Source organism: Lygodium microphyllum, chromosome 14, assembly GCF_053477565.2.
Source record: "Lygodium microphyllum isolate KBCC chromosome 14, Lygodium_microphyllum_v1.1.10, whole genome shotgun sequence".
Classification (NCBI taxonomy): domain Eukaryota; kingdom Viridiplantae; phylum Streptophyta; class Polypodiopsida; order Schizaeales; family Lygodiaceae; genus Lygodium; species Lygodium microphyllum.
In genome coordinates, this window is record NC_141148.1 from 75,907,746 (window position 1) to 75,921,710 (window position 13,965).

The 13,965-nt window shown below is 40.5% G+C and overlaps 1 pseudogene; it reads left to right on the forward strand.

The window, feature by feature from the left end:
* The first annotated feature begins 488 nt into the window (after positions 1-488).
* On the forward strand, positions 489-10,040 carry LOC148025741 (uncharacterized; annotated as a pseudogene).
* Positions 10,041-13,965: the final 3,925 nt, after the last annotated feature.

A 13,965-nucleotide genomic window follows, 5' to 3' on the forward strand; every position in this document is an offset into this window, starting at 1 on the left:
GCAGACAGGCAACCTGAGGAGTTGAATTTATAGTATGATAGTGATGAGGACAGGGAGGAGCATAGCTGAGTTTATAGTTGAGTGGCGCTTTTGGACCTCAGAAAAAACATGATGCTTTTTTTGCCTTTCAAAAGGGGTCCTCATCCTCTAAGCTCAAATGAGGGGAAAGAAAAGCAACGAAAACAGGCAATAGAGGGGGGTAAGCTTGCAAGGTCCGAACCAAGTGACAGTGCTAGTTAGTGAACAGGGAAGCGAGGTCATTAATCCTTATGTAGTAAGCAATTTAAAAATATCAGATGCTCTAAGGCAGAAGCTAAAATCAAAAGGCATAGAGGCTCTGTTCCCTATTCAAGCTCTCACCTTGAATGCGATCTATGAAGGGAATGATCTTGTTGGTTGAGCTCGCACTGGGCAGGGTAAAACTCTAGCTTTTGTGCTTCCCATTTTGGAGTTTCTAAAGCTATCAGATGCATTCAAGGGGAGAAGTCATGCCTATGGAAGAGTCCCTTGACCTGTCACCCACGAGGTGAATAACGATGGCTTCGAGAAGGAGGGCTCTTGGAATGTGACCTCCTTGACCGTCTCGACCTACCAACAGAACATAAATGTGGAGCTGAAGGAGACTAAATTGCTTAGTCCGTCCTGGCAGGCCATTTGAAGAAGCTTTAGTGATCACATAGCAAATTACAAATGCTCTTTCAAGTTCCTCAATGGTAAATTTACATGAGCTATGTATTGCACCAGGCAAGGCATCGTGGATGGCCTATTTGGATGTGTATTGACTTGATTCTGATGGATCAGAGTTCGATGCTGCTTTGTTTGCATCAGTTGCAGTTCTTGCACATTTGAAAATACTAGATGTTTCTGTGACTGATGATGTCAAGGTACTCCGAGCTAGCAGGACATCAGAAAAATTTCAATATGGTAGATCAGATGAAAACCAGTGAAAAGTGTAAAAGGCAAAAGATTGAAACTTGGGCGAGTTCTAGTGGCACTGACTTTAGCGTTGCACTCAAGACACATACTAGCTAACCCATGAAGAAGAGTCTATTTTGAAGACATTCTCTTGAAGACTAGATGACATATTTGATGCTCTTGTATTCTGATTTATAACTTGATGTGGTTTTCTTGAGAGGATTGATTCTCTTGATTGATCCATCTTGCCGCTTGTACTTGAACCAAAAATTGTAATACACTTAAACCATGGCATCATATTTGTCTTGATTATTTGCTTCGCTTGATCTTCTATCTTGGAATTTCTCAAGGACCTATGTGGTTGTGACTTTGCTTTTGAAAACCCTTCGACATCTTTGGTGAACCCGACTGCGTCGCTTTTTTTTAAAAAAAAATAGGATGGGAGACACTTTAGCATCAATTTCAGCCCCTTCTACGATTCCTACTTTGTCCTCTACTTCGACTCCATCATTGACTTCTACTTCAAGGACTTCTATGGATGATTTAAAGAAAATTTTGCAGAATATGTCTATGTAAATGCAGCTTCAAAATTAGCAGACAATTGTATATGCAGCAGCAGCAGCAATTACATCAACAACAGTTGTCTCAACAAATGCAACTATATTCGAAGCAAGAGAATGCAATTACCGCGACTAAGGCAATTGGAGCAGTTGAAAATGAAAAGAAGCTATTTGATGGCCGTAATGTAGCAGCTTATTTGAGGACGTATTAGATTAAGATGGATTTTTTGGAGTACCAATAGGACTTATGAGTAAATATTTTCTTCGCGTTGTCACACCCACTTTGAGGGTAAAAGTGATTGATCTTTTCCTTCAAAATTCGCATTGGCAAGATTTTAAGAAGGCCTTGAAAGAGGAGTATTTTCTTGAGGACTTTGGGATGGCTACACAACGGTCATTCCGAGAGTGGGTCTACATGCCAAACAAAGGTCTAGCTGCTTCAGAATTGATACGAGAATTTGAAGAGAGGTATAGTCAGCTTGATGCTATTGAACAAAGAGCATTAGATGTTGAGAAAGTTGAGCTTTTCTTGCAAGCTGGAGATCCTGCTCTTCAAGAAGAATTAGGAGAGATTCTTGAGGATTGGACGAAGCATATGGGTCTTAAAATAGATTGGCAAGACGCCCAGGATGCGGTCTCGACTTTGACCCAGAGGCGGATATGGAAGACCCACCTACAGAATGGATCCATGAAACCGACGTTGTCTTTTGCTCCTATGTCTACTTCTACCCCTGTCATTTCTTCTTTCCTTAGCTAGTTACTTGGCCTATGCCAGTGCCTACTGTTTCTAATCCTTCTGTTCCTCCTGTTCAAAGACCGATGCCGGCTCCTTCTGCTCCAAAATCATCTGCTCCTTTGGTTCCTTCCTCTCTTGATGACATAATCAAAGGCATAATGGATTTGACACTGGAGTCGGTTAAAGCAGAATTGGTGGGAAAATTGAAAGAGCTGTTTTCTTTGACTGTGCCTACTATTTCTTCTAGTGCTCCTACTGCACCTAGGAGAGATTGAAGATGTATTTGGTGTGATAGTATGGACCATCAGCATTGCAAGGATTGCGAATCTTTTCAAGATGCGAGGAAGAATTTGGTATTTTGGGGACAAGATGGCAAGATCTGGTTGACTGAAACAGGAGCTCCGCTTGCTACCAATTCTGGGAAAGGCGGAATGAAGAAATTAGTAGATGACATGGCTGCATGTACTTCTTATGTGGCAGCTAGAGGAGATGCTTCTGCATATGGAGTCTAGATTGAGAAAGGTTTAGAGAGTCAATCAGCATTATGGACCTATGCTTTAGAGATGGCAAACAAGGGGAAAATTCAGCAGACTGTTTTGACTAGTGCAGGTTCTAGCATCAGACCTGAGACAGGTTGGGATTTGCCTATTGATAGGTATGCTATTTATGCCTACTTGGCTAAGTCTCAGGGAGCAGATGCACTTGTTGAGGAAAAGCCTAAGAGAGATGAAGAGAATCCAAATGCAGCTAAAATGACTAGAGGGGGTGAGTTTGTTACTCCACCTACTGCAGGGCCGTCTTTGAGACCTAGGGCCAGAATGACAAATGGAGGATGCTCAAAAGAAAGAAAAGAGGCAGGAGCCTAGATAGAGAAAGCAGTCAAGATTTAGATTAATGTCCGATATTGAGACATCTACGGACATGAAGAAAATCTTTAATGACAAAATACTTGGCAGTGAGGTGACTTTTACTATTTCTGAGGTTTTGGGCATCTTGAAAAGAGAGTTTCAAGATCAGTTCCAAGAAGTCCTGAAGAGGAAAAGACATACATTGCCTACTATTGATACACAGGGAGTTTTGATTGGGGAGTTGGATGAGGATGAGGATGAGGTTATGGTTGAGAATACTTTTGTTTTTCCGCAGAAAGAGAAGAGAGTTCAGCTTATGCATTATGCTAAAACTGATGAGCCTATCTTGGTACGGTGTAGTCATTTTTTGCGGAGTCATTGGGCTAGGGCAACTACAGAAACAATGGTAAAAATTGGAGAGAAACAGGTGCCTAATGTTGCTTTGGTGAATCATGGTTCAAAGATTAATCTCATAGTTCGCAGAGTTTATGAAAGCAATAGATGGCCTATGGATGCAGAGCATGGGTGGCGTATGAGAGCCGCCAACAACACTGCATGTGATTTGTATGCTACCTGTCCTAGTGTGAGGATTTCTATTGGAGATGTAGAGGAGGATTTCCATTTCTTTGTGCAGGATTCATGCTCTTACCCCATAATCCTAGGACAGCCATTCATCACAAAGATGCGCATGGAGACGAAAGTAATGGATGATGGATTTGCTTATGCACAGATTTGCAGTAAAGATGGTATGAGAGCAGTCTAGTTTATGACTATGTGTGTAAACCATGCTAGAAACAGGGATACTCTTTCAGATGCACCTTCACCCACTGTGAGGGATTCAGGTTTTCATTAGGTACCACTATATCGTGAGATGACAGTGGTATAGAGAAGAGGAGATTGGAGTTCTTGCCTCCTGGCAACAGCAGTGTTTTCTCCTCCAATTTTATTGGAATTTCAGCAAATAGTTCGATGAGTTATCAGAAGATTTCTAAGTTGCCTAGAGCTGCCAGGTAGTACATATGCAAGAAGGAGAAAGATTTGAAAAATGCAAGTATTTTAAAGGATGATGAGCATATAGATGGGATGTATGATAGTATGGTTTGTGCAGATACGATGATAGAGATGGAAAATATGCTGAAAGCTGATATGCAAAGTTGTCTCAGTAATGTATCAGTGCAGTCCCTGGACATGTTTCATGAAATTTCAGATTTTGTGTCACAGATAGAGTCAGAGGCTGAGGTGACTCAGCAAAAAGTGTTGAGAGCTAAGGAAATTCAGCAAACAGAGTTTCCGGCTGATTATGATAAGCCTACAGAGACACAGAGGGTTGAAAACTTTCAGCCACCCACCAACAGAGTTTACTGCTGAAATATTTTAGCATCTAGAGTTTAGGGCTATTCTTATGCAGTCCATAGAGCAGAAGGCTGATGATATTCAGCGCCACCAAAGGGCAGAATTGCTGATTTATAGCAATATTTGAGTAGTGCAGAGGATCATAATGAAACCAAGGTTGACACGAAATACAAGACTGTGGATAAGAAGGTGAAGCCAATAGCAAGACTGCTTCTACCTGACAGTGATCAGCAAATAGAGAGGGCTGCCAAGCAGCCAATTTTGAGGAATTCAGAGCATATAGGCCATAAATTTTTAGCAGAGACTCTTGCTAAATTAGAAATTGGAAATTGTGATTTCTTGCTACCCTCAGAGAAGCAGTGCTTTCAGGATATGCTTGAGCGACATGGAAGGTGGTTTTCTTTCTTTTTGCATGAGATTGGATGTGTGAATCTGGATATTGTTGCCCCTATGGTGATCTTTACTATTCCTCATATTCCATGGAACCTTCGATCTATTCCAATGCCTAGGGCACACCTACCAAAGCTAGTTGACTTGTTGAATGACAAAATCAGGATGGGAATCCTAGAGCCGTCATCTGCACCATACTCAAATAGGTGGTTTACGATTCCAAAGAAGAATGGTACTCTCCAATTTATATAGGACATGCAACCAGTAAACAGAGTTACTATCAGGATTGTTCCTTTATCTTCTCCTCTCACGGTTCATTTCTCCCTCTCTCATTTTGGCACAACACTTGCCTTCTTGTTCTTGCTTCCCTCTCTTGTGCTCCTTTGCAAGATCTTATGGAGAGTGAGGAAGAGAAAGAGGGTGAGGATGAAAGAATTTCTCTCAATTTCTTGTGTGCCTTCCTCTTGTGTGTTTTGGAGCAATGGTTCTTGGTAAGAAGGAGAGTTTTCTTGCGGGTTTTCATGGCGAGCAATGTATTTGCAGCCTCTACCTAGCCAGTTTGTGGTTTGATTTGTGCCGTGGCAAGGTGCTCTTCACTTGATGTATGCGATCCATCTCAGCATAGCTATATCTGGAGTAGATAAACTCGTAATCATACCTATCAATGGTAGGCAATCTGTCTCTACCACAATTGGGGCTCCAAGAAAATACTCCTTGTCACATTTGAGAGCCGTAAAAATTCCAAGTAATTCCCTCGATTTGTGGATACCTCCTCTGTCTCTCGTTTAGAACTTTCGCCCCAAACTGAATAGCGTACCTGTTTCCATCTGCATCATCTTGACCCACAGCCCAACCTATGCCAATTGGACTAGTGTCAACTGTCAATACAATAGGCCTTCCGCAATTATAATCCACTTTCCTAAGAGTAGGAGCAATCTGCGATAACTTCTTCAATTTTCACATATCTCTAGTGTGGCTCTCATCCCAATAAAATTTTTGCCCCTTTCGAAGTAGCTGATATAAACAATCTGCTATGTGTGCAAAACGGGGTATCCAAATCATGTAAAACACAAGCTCCAATGAATCTCTGTACCTCTGAAGTGGTAGAACAATACTTCGTAATCTTTCCTATAGCATCCACCTTCGTAGGTGAAGGTTTCCTGCCATAATACCCACACATATGTCCAACAAGGATGACCTCATTTACTCCAAAAATGGATTTTTTCCCTGATAGTGTCAAGTTCACTTCTTCTAACCCAGCCAAAATCTTCTCACAAGGTGCTATGGGCACATCATCCAAGAAAGGCATGGTAAGCTGAGGTATATACTCATGAAGGACCTTATGCATGGCATTCATCATATGCGCAACAGAGTTATGGCACTTTGAGGCAAGGTACACATCCTAACAAGCCCAATAGGAGTTCTCATAGTGGTTATGTCCTTGCTTTCCAAGGCCAGCTGAAACTGATCATATCCCGAATACAAGTCACCTAAAGAATAGATGGCACGTCCAGCAAATGCTTCTGCAAACTCATCCACAAGTGGACCTATACCAGAAAGAGGGTGTAACCACCTCAACCTCCCACCTCCCCAAATCCCACAGCTACAACCACCTCCTTTTCCTTTCTTGCATTATAAAAATCAAATTTGCATACATGGACTAAGGTCTAAGGACCTTTCAATTTTTAGCATGAAACAAAAGGATTTGACCTTTCCTTTTCCTAGCAATATTTTATAGTGTGTCTCTTTTGGACTACACATTTTACATTGCTTCATATTTGAAATTTTGACAAAGGGGTACAAAAGCAAAGTGTTAATTTGCAAAGGATGTTTCCATGTTGAACACATTTTTTTGCCTTTATTTGCACTGATTTGGCAGTCATCATCAAGTCATTAAATCCAGAATTTAAACACATAGCAGGGAGGAAGGATAATCCAGTGGCGGATATGTTGTCCAGAGCCAAATATGATGATGAGGAGACACTACTTGCAGAAGAGGATGATGCAGAAATTTCAGCTGGTGCTATGGTTGATCATGTTTGTCGTGTCTATGATATTGTGGCTTTCATAGAAGAACTCTATGTTGGAGATTGGTTGCATATTGGAAAGTACCTTAGTACACTAAGAAAAAGAGATGAATGGACAGATGAAGAGTTCAAGAAGATCAGAAGAAAAGCCTATGGTTATTTTCTCAAGGATGGATTTCTTTGGAAGCACCCGAAGAAAAGAGGTGGATTGCCCTTGCAGGTTGTCTGCAATAAAGAGACCCAGTTACATGTGATGAGAGAGTTTCATGAGAGTCCTTGGGCTATTCATAGAGGAGTGTGGGCTACTTATGAGAAAATCAAGGAAAAATATTGGTGGAAAGGCATGTACAGAGATGCTTCTCGCTTTGTAGAGACTTGCAGAGACTGCCAGATGTATTCCATAGTGCGTCATCGAGATGAGCTTCATCTGACCTATCTGCTATGCATTCATTATAAGTGAGTAGTTGACTTGGTTACTATGCCGATGGGTCTATGGCAGATGAGATATATTGTTTTGGCTAGAGAGGATCTTACCAATCATGTTGAGGGCAGACCTTTGAGAACGAAGACCACTAGTGCAGTGTGTAAGTTCTTATTGGAAGAAATTTTTTGCAGGTATGGCTGTGTGGGTAAGATCACTGCAGATCGCAGTGAATTAGATGCAGATGAAGCTAGGGAGTTTTTCTCTCAACTAGGAATTAGGTTGGCTCTAACTACAACATACAATCCAGAGGGAAATGGAAAGAGTGAAAGAGGGCATCCACTGATAGTGAAAGCATTAGCCAAAGCATGCAGAGGACGGATTGGAGAATGGCCAAGACTTCTACCATTTGCTTTGTGGGCTGATCGTACGACTCACAATGTTACCACAAGATATATGTCCGCAGAGTTGATGTATGGTCAGAAACTGGTTATGCCGACTGAGACTTGTGCTTTGACTTGGTCAGTTATACCTTGACAGGAGGATTTGACCAGAGAGAAGCTCTTAGCTCTTTGGATCCAACAGTTAGAGAGAAGGCCAAAGGATACTCAGCTAGCTATTGACAGGTTGAAGGTTGCTAGACTTAGAAATGAGGACAGGTTTGACAGCAGGCTTCGCTTGCGGCCTAGAGAAATAGAAGAGGGAGAGTGGGTATTAGTCTTTGATAGCAGCCTTGAAAATCAGCATATTGCACTTCAGAAGATGGTGAAAAGATGGTTTGAGCCGTACATAGTCAGACATGTCTTTGACAATGCAACATATGAGCTGACAGAATTGGATGAGACAGTGCTTAGAGTGCCCATTGCAAGAAAAAGAATCAGGATTTTCAAGAAAAGAGATTATGAGGATTATGCATTGGAAGAATTTGCAAGAGAAGAGCAACGAGAAGAAACTCCAGTAGAAGAGTCAGATGATATGATAGATAACCTTGCTGATATACCGGAAATAGTCAATGAAGAGATTAATCTGTTCGTGGATCTTGACGATAATGATCATGGGTAGTTGGCCCATCTGGAGGATGCGCAGGATCAGAGGGGGTGGATGTCGTACTGCTGCGTATCCGAGCTGTGGAATCCACCAAAAAGTTTGTGTGTGTGACATTTGTTACTTTGTGCATACTTAGACGTTGTGCTTTGCTCTGCCTGAACGTTTTGCCATGAGTTGGTTCATGTTCAATTTCACAGAAGAGATAAGTGCTGTTTGGGAGTGAATCTGATATTTGTTACAAAAAATTTAGGACAATGGGCTAAAAAAAAAGTGCCATTGGACAAAGTCACAACTAAGAGGGCGAGGAGGATGCTACAAACATTCATTTTATGGTATTGAAAGCCACAGGTGCATGGAGACAACACCAAGTTTGGAAAATGGACAATCCAAGTGAAATTGTTGAGGCCGCACTAGATCAACACATCAAGATGATAAAACAAATGAAAGGTGTACCAGGAGTCAAAGAAGATCGATTGATGGAAGAATCAAATCCTAAACATTGTGCTCTTTCATTAGTGGGAGAATCCTGCACTATTATATGGTTATGGAGGCATTTGGAAAACTGTCATTGAATGCTGAAGAGTTAAATACTCCTCAATATACCTATGGGAATTGTGGGCTTGGAGATGCTTTTCGATGCAGTACCTATCCATACAAAGGCATGCCCCCTTTCAAGCTTGGGGAGAAGGTTACACTATCAGGATCATTGTTAATTGTAGATGTATGATGCCAACAAGCTTTGGTTTCAACAATTGTCACTAGCAAAACACTTTATTTGCCTCTTTTTGTTAGATATTTTAAAGTGGCAGAGTACTTGGAATTTACGACGGTAGACAGACAACCTGAGGAGTTCAATTTATAGTCGGACAATGATGAGGACAGGGAGGAGCATAGCTGAGTTTATAGTTGAGTGGCACTTTTGGACCTCAGAAAAAACATGATACTTTTTTTGCCTTTCAAAAGGGGTTCTCATCCTCTAAGCTCGAATGGGGGGAAAGAAAAGCAACGAAAATAGGCAATAGAGTGGGGTAAGCTTGCAAGGTGCGAACCAAGTGACAGTGCTAGACAGTGAACAGGGAAGCGAGGTCATTAATCCTTATGTAGTAAGCAATTTCAATATATCAGATGCTCTAAGGCAGAAGCTAAAATCAAAAGGCATAGAGGCTCCGTTCCCTATTCAAGCTCTCACCTTCAATGCCATCTATGAAGGGAATGATCTTGTTGGTTGAGCTTGCACTGGGGGCAGGGTAAAACTCTAGCTTTTGTGCTTCCCATTTTGGAGTCTCTAAAGCTATCAGATGCATTCAAGGGGAGAAGTCGTGCTTATGGAAGAGTCCCTTGACCTGTTACCACGAGGTGAATAATGATGGCTTCGAGAAGGAGGGCTCTTGGAACGTGACCTCCTTGACCATCTCGACCTACCAACAGAACATAAATGTGGAGCTGAAGGAGACTAAATTGCATGGCCTATTTGGATGTGTATTGACTTGATTCTGATGGATCAGAGTTTGATGCAACTTTGTTTGCATCAGTTGCAGTTCTTGCACATTTGAAAATACCAGATGTTTCTGTGATGGCAAGGTACTCCCAGCTAGCACTGAAAACCAGTGACTGAAAAGTGTAAAAGGCAAAAGATTGAAACTTGGGTGAGTTCCATTGGCACTGACTTTAGCGCTGCACTCAAGACATGTACTAGCTGACCCATCAGCTGAAGAAGAGTCTATTTTGAAGACATTCTCTTGAAGATTGGATGGCATATTTGATACTCTTGTATTCTGATTTATAACTTGATGTGGTTTTCTTAAGAGGATTGATTCTCTTGATTGATTCGTCTTGCTGCTTATACTTGAACCAAAAATTGTAATACACTTAAACCATGGCATCATATTCGTCTTGATTATTTGCTTCGCTTGATCTTCCATCTTGGAATTTCTCAAGGACCTCTATGGTCGTGACTTTGCTTTCAAAAACCCTTCGGCAATGAGGAAACTCGGTGCTAGTCTCTAGCAACGCCGCAATTACAAGTAGCTTGGAAATCAATAAAGGATTGGTTTTTCACCTCTCGTGACTAGTTTTCTTTTATCATAAAATGCTTAAGCATGAGGTGTGTCATCCACACTTGCATTACGCATATCTCATGGTAACTCCTAGATGCATAGCAATTGATTGCCAATCACATGACCTATGCCGAGTTGTGAGAAAACCTAAGCTATAGGCTAGATGATCGTTTCCTTGGGGCAAGCTTGGTAAGGAAATATCAAATCTCTTGGATCATTCAAAATATATAGGAGTGGAGACTATTCGTGTGTGCTTTATATTAGAGTAGCGCATCGAGGGGCCAATCCTCTTGGTGTAGGAGAGTTGTAGTGGAGCCACGGCATTTAGTCGAGCGGTTGCCTTGAGGTAGAAGAGATACAAAAAGAAATTCGGGAAACATATGACCTCTTCTAAGGATAAGAAGAAGGGGCAAGGGAAAGAGGGAAAAAAAACCTTGGAAAGAAGGTTGGAAAAGAAAATCAAGAAGCAGTTGTTGGAGATGGGTGTAATGACTACTTCCAAGAATGTGAAGTCATGGGGGGCTAGGCAGTAAGACATCCACTAAACCAACAAGTTCATGAAGCTTTACCGAAATAAGTGACATTTAAGGGTGTTTTAAATGTCATTAAGCATGGTTTAGATCTACAGATGGGCTGTGATTGCTCAAATTGCATAGTTGTGGAAGATTGTCCAGATGAGACAGTAGTTTTGGCCATTATAAAAGCAAAATCTTAGCAAAATATTAATTGGGAAGATCAAGAAATGTCTAGGGAAGAAATTTCTAATGAAGTCATGAAGTTGTAGAGGAAGAAGCACTTCAAGCAGCTCAAAGATGTAGAATTGCCTCATGAAGTTTAAGACAATCGATTGCTTCATGAGGAAAATAAACAAGATATGTTCATGACATGAATGTAGTCTAGTATGCAGCCTCAAAGTTTGGATTCCTATGAGGCATTGCATGGTTCTCATGAGTTGTTTATTGCACTAACTAAGTCTTCATTGTAGCTAACTCTGGAGCCAATCCTTGATTCAATTCCACAATTTAAGGAAAAGCTTCTAGCTAAGATTATGTCCAATCAGGATAAAGCATTGAAACATTATGTTATGGCCAGGAAACTAACTTTAGAATATCAAGTGGTGATTGCCACACAGATGGAGGTGGTAAATTACAATGTTTTGACTATTCAAGTTGACTACTTGGGTAGCAAGTTTGATGATGTTCTTCTGGATGGAGGTTTTGGAGTTAACATTCTACTTGAAGAGATGTATTTGGCATATAAATTGCAAGGGCTTGTGGCATGACCATTTTAGGTTAAAATGGCAGATCAAAGACGACTTCATCCATTGGGAATATTAAAGAATCATCTTATTCGGGTAGATGGACTAAAGTTCAAGGTCAGTTTTGTTCTCCGCATGAAAGGTTTAGGGGATTCATATAATATGTTGTTGGGAAGACCTTGGTTTAGATTAGCTAAGTTGAAATAGGATTGGGGTTAAGATACAACAATTATTCCTCATGGAAGCAAGGAGGTCAAGTTGTCTATAGTTAATCAAGTGGTTTTGAATCCTAAGTACCATCCGTTAGTTCCTGAGATAATTAATATTGCAACGAAGATTGAAGATGATGATGATGAACTTTTTCTACAAGCTAATCCTACAATTGTACCAGTATTTGAAGTGGATGTTGAAAAGATTTTGTCTCAGTATCATGTATTTCTAGCATTATCATTATCAGATGTGGTTATACCAAGTGATGAACACAGTTACTCCATGCAGCAATAGACTAATTCTATGCAACAAAACAGTTGCCCCATGGAGTAAAATAATGACTCTATGGAGCAGAGTAGTGATTTCATGCAGTAGAGTAGTTATTTGGTGGTGAAAAGTAATGTTACTTTTGAGGGAAGTAAAAACACTAATCTAGAAACACTTAAAGACCAAAAGAAGCCTTCTTTAGAGGCAGAGGAGGATTTAGAAAAACCAAGTCAGCAAGCTATTATAAATGCATAGCTGAAAAATGAGCGTACCATGCACACGTTAGTTAGAGTCTTTGAGGATGATGTCCAAGAAGTGTATTCGAAAGTTGTAACAAGTTCTAAACCAATAAAGGTGAGTATTCTTGTTGAGGAAGATTTCAAGCAGCAATTGATTGATTTGTGCAAGGACTTTCAGGATGTCTTTGCTTGGGAATACACTGACATGAAGGGATTTGATCCGAGGGTGTGTCAGCATAGAATTAATTTAAAAGCAGATGCAAAGCCTATTATGCAGAAATGGTACCGTATGTGTCTCAATTATGATAAACATGTGAAGGAAGAGATTGAAAAACTCCTTCGAGTGGGTTTTATCAAACCTATTAATGGAGTGACTTGGTTATCACCAATTGTGGTGGTGCCTAAAAAGAATGGCAAGATACAGGTTTGTGTAGATGATAGAAAGTTGAATGCGGCAACAATCACTGTCCCATTTCCTCTTCCATTCATGGATTCTTTATTGGATGATGTGGCAAGACATGAGATCTATAGTTTTCTAGATGGTTTCTCTAGATATAATCAGATCCACATGCATCTAGATGATATGGATAAGACAATTTGCATAACGGAATGGGGAGCTTTTGTGAGTACTGTCATGAATTTCGGTTTAAAGAATGGACCCCCAGAATTTTAAGGTGTAGCTCATAAAGCCTTTGATCCCTATCTTACATCTTTTATGAGGGCTTTCATAGACGATTTTTGTGTATTTGTCAAGAAAGTGGATCATTTGCAGCACCTTCGACTTTGTTTTGAAAGATTTCGCCAATTTGGATGTCACTTAATCCTTTAAAATCTATTTTTGCTGCCAAAAGAGGAATTCTTTTGGGGCATATCATTCTAAAGAAGGTATGGCTATTGCTTTGAGGAAAATTCAAGCAGTTCAGAAGGCTGTTGTACCTAAAACAATTCAAGACGTGATGCGCTTCATAGGGCAGGTAAAATGGCATAGTAGGTATTTGTAGTATCTAGCCCATATTTGTGCTCCACTTACATTACTCACTAAGAAGGGAGTTCAATTTGTTAAGAAGATGTGTAATTGGCCAAGAGCAGCCTATTGTTCTGCATGAGGTACATGCAGGACTCACTAGAGGGCATTTCTCTGGTGAAATTACATCAAGGAAGGTTCTTCAAGCAAGGTTGTGGTGGCCAATTGTAATTAAGGATGCACATTAGTATGCAAAAGAATGCACTACCTGTATGAAGGAAGGTCAATATCTATCTAGGGACTGAATGCAAGATCATCCAGTTTTACCTTTGGAACCATTTCAAAAGTGGGGTATTGTCCCAACTAAGAGAGTCTCAACTTTCCAATCAAACACAAATCATAAGCTCATGGTAGCACTCTTAGTTTAACGTGCAACTTATGGGATGGCCATAGGGTAAACACTCTTCAAGTTGACTTATGCAACTTATATCATTATGCCATTTGAGTACCTTATACATAGTCTTTGGATCACAATGCAAAAATGTTGGAAAGTCACTAAATCTCAAACAAAACACCTTATTGAACTTGAATGCCTTATTGAGATACAATTACTTGTGTATCATATTTTGCTTATTCAAAATATCTCAATGAAAGTCTTGGTTAGATAAGCACA